Here is a 3,942-nt window from a genome sequence, read left to right as displayed (position 1 = left end):
ATGGGTCAGTTTGAAATTGTGTTTGTGATTTTGTATCCTTGTGAATTTTTGTTTGTGAATTGGTTTTTGGCTATGCAATGGTGTGTGTGTGTGTTTTTTTTAAAAAAAAAATTTATTGTGGATCTCATGCCCATAATCCAAAGAAGTTAATATCATACCAATACTTGTCGTATTGGGAAAATATATTGTACCGGCTATTAAACTGATATTGGTACTTCTTTAAAATGTGCTAGATAAAATACTAGATTATATTACTATATTGAGAATATTTTGGGTGTTTCAGCTGGTACAATAAAAAAAAAAATGGAAAATAAGAAAAATTAATTATTTTTGAAAAATTGGAAAAATTGGGTTAATTTACTTGAGCTAATTTTTACACTTATAAAATATGTGAGTTTTTAATTTTATATTGATAAACACAAAAATTAATAAATTCATTCTTACATAAATAAATTAATACACACACACACACACACATATATATATATATAACAATAATCTCAAAATAGTACACAAGTATTAACCGGAACTAAAATATTTTATTTCTTTGGCTAAATTGAAAAGTATAAAATTGACTCCAGTGTAGAAACTTGTGGGTGTGCAATATTGTGTGGCCAAAAATGGTGAAAGAATTTGGAGAGAGAAAGTGTTTCACTACTAGGTTGGAAGGAGAGAGAAAAAATAAATATTTAAACGAAATTGGGAATAAATTACTGAGGCCAGCCAAAGTAGGAATATTTGAAAAATTTTTTAGTTAAACTAGAAAAAATTTAGTGTCATATTTTTTTTTTTTTTTTGGTTAGTTTTGCTAAAAAAAAAGTGTAGAGGTTGACGTGAATACTATTGGTAGTAAATAACTAGCTAACTAGGCGTGTGGTGGTGTTGGTTTTTTGATGAACGCGTGTGGTGTTGTTGTTATTAGTCAGTAGTCGCTACTTCATAATTTATATGTAACTAAGTTTGAGGATAAACTCTACATTAAAAGGTTGAAGTCAGGTCAAGTTGCAAAATATTCAAATACATAATAATGATAATTTATACATATAGGAATGGCTTGAATTTTCAACAGTCTAAGATATGAGGCGGATATGGACAATCTCCATCCACTACTTCAAGTTGCAGTTAGGTTAGCAAGTCAAATTCACCCCCCTTAAGGCTAAACTCCACAGGATCTTTCTTCTCTTTTCTGTCCCCATAATACAGTAAATCTTCTCTCTAGCTATATCTCTACCCTCCACAATTTTTAAGATCCACAGATGAGTCAAACAAACTTGCTTCCCACCCTTCTATCACCCATTTCTCCGATGATAATCTTATGCATCCTCTTCTTTTCCCTCGTACCAAAAAAATCCCTAGGTGCAGTGGACCCATACTTCCAAGCCTGCAGTGCGCGTAAAACCTGTGGTGATGGGCAAGCCATAAGATTCCCATTCTACATCCAAGACAAGCAAAACTCTTCTTGTGGCTACCCTGGATTCAACCTCTCTTGCAACAATAATGGTCATCCAACTATCCTCATATCCAATAACAATTACACCATCCATGAAATTTTCTACCAAAACGAGACGCTTAGAGTCTCAAACTCTGCCTTCTCAAATCCAAACTCCAGTTGTATACCTTTTATAAACAGCATATCCCTTCCAGGTAGCCGGTTCGATCTAGCACCAAACCAAACCAATATATTTTTCTTTTATAATTGTAGCTCTTCGGTGCATGAGAGTTGGCCTTCAGAGTTTTATCCTAGTTGTTATGGCGAAAGCGACACCGTTCTGGCCCTGTCTGGACAGGACCCGAAGCTGCAGATCAGCAACGTATCAATGGAGTGCAAGTCTTCGGTTGTAGCACCGGTTGAAGCTTATGGAGGTGGGATTGGAGAGTCGTTGAGAAATGGGTTTGTGCTAAAATGGAAAGCCAGCAACTGTAGCATTTGCGAGGATAGTGGAGGGAACTGTGGGTTCGATAGTACTATTTATCATTTCAAGTGCTTCTGCCTAGACAGGCCTCATGCTTGGGACTGCACTAATACTACTCTTCATGAGTATCTTCCTGGTCAGTTTTTCTCTCAAGAAATTTCTCTTTCTTTTTGGTAATTGGAAATTTTTCTTTCTCAGTCTAGGCATTATTATGAAACATTAGAAACTTACTGTCCATTAGCCAAATGTGTCGCATGCTAGGCTTAGCATATCCACCTTTTTTACTTTTAGGTTTAGGAGTGGATGACGATCAATCAGGCCAAAAAGAAAAGACTTCTGACTGTTGAGTCTTTAATTTTGTAAAAAAGTAGAAGCATAAATAGAACAGTAAATCTTAGTGGAGGATGAGCTTTACCAAACTTCTTTACAATTTCCATGCCTTCTGTCAAACAAGCAAAATACCGTCATCTCAAACAATCGAAACCCCCCGTGCTCTTGTTTTATTATATATGAGAATGAGAATAGAGATATTGTAATTTAAGTACAACTAGTACAAACGCTGGTCCAAGTTATAAGAACATTGACCCAATTTTATAAATTAAATGTGGGAGGAACTTAGATAACTGCATGTGATATGGGTACTTTTATTATTTTAATGTCAATTTGGACTTGTATTCCAACTTAGGTTGCTCTTTACGTTGTATCAAAAGTAAAGTTAATACCCGTGACAAGCTGTTTCTAGTTCAGAATTCAGATTATCTTCATTTCTTTAATTAATGCCCTACCGCCTATCGGACAGACTCAAAAGCGTGCTACCTGCCTTTTATCTAGAAATGTGATTATTCTAATTAAAATTGGGTTTGTTGTTTAATTATATAGAATAATATTTAACCTCTTTATTATAATTTACCCAATAAAAAAATATCTCTACCTACTGCCTTATGTAATCTTTTCGGTGGTATAGTGGTCCATTCCTTTATCAAAAGGTATTGTGGTCCAATATTTGCATGGTTTATATTAATGAATAGTCTTGATATAAAATAATGTCTTTGGAAAATGTGGGGTGGAAGTCATTATCATACAATTAAAATTAATATTATAGGGTCGGTTTATTCTCTATCATCAAATTTCATTTCTGCATCTTTCTCAAAAAAAAATTCTGCATTCCTACATGTAAATTTCATCAGATTCACATCCTCTATAATTAAAATTGTGTAAAAACAAAAAAGGGAATTATTCAATATTCTTAAGAGTATATTTCCTCTTCTCCTGTGAAGGGTGAACTGAATTTTGATCTCCCTATTATATAAGATAAATGGATCTCACTTTGGAAGCGCTGAAACTTGCTTGAATTCCATGTATCAACGGGTCATTTTAACTATTTTTATTTATTTATTTATAATTTGATAATTACATAAAGAGAATTTAAACAATTTAAATGAAATAGAAATAGAGATATAAGTATATAACTGGAGTCGAACTATTTAAAGTTAAAATGGCATGGGTCTGATGGTCTCCTCCAATATAAACTGAAATTATACCTTCCAAGGCCGTTTTCCTCCCTATCAATTTGGAAATAAAATGACAACTGATATCCAATAATTGAGTTTGAAAGTGTGCCCTTCACGCATCAATTAGGGGCTTAGTAGTATTAAATCGTAAGACAACGACTTTAAAAATTAGTACCTGATGCTGGTGCTTGATTTGAAATAAAGGGTTATAAACTTATAATATATTGTTGGCATTGTAATGCATGCACTCATATTATGTAGACTCTTCTTCTCAAAAAAATAAAATAAAAAGAAGTTATATGTTATGTAGATTCTTGCTTTTCGGAGTGTTTTTTTTTTTTTTTTAAATATTAAAAATCAGTTGGTGCCTTAATTTAATGATAAAAATTAATTATCATATTTCTGATACTAATGGTTAAATTTATCATATTTCTCCAAAAAAAAAAAAAAAAAAAACTAAGACTCCAAGAAATTGTTACACAAGTAATTAGCACATTTGAAGTTTTTAAATATTTCAA

The sequence above is a fragment of the Quercus suber genome, unplaced genomic scaffold (assembly GCF_002906115.3).
Source record: "Quercus suber isolate HL8 unplaced genomic scaffold, Cork oak 2.0 scaffold_260, whole genome shotgun sequence".
Taxonomy (NCBI): Eukaryota; Viridiplantae; Streptophyta; class Magnoliopsida; order Fagales; family Fagaceae; genus Quercus; species Quercus suber.
Note: the sequence above shows the minus strand (reverse complement) of the source record.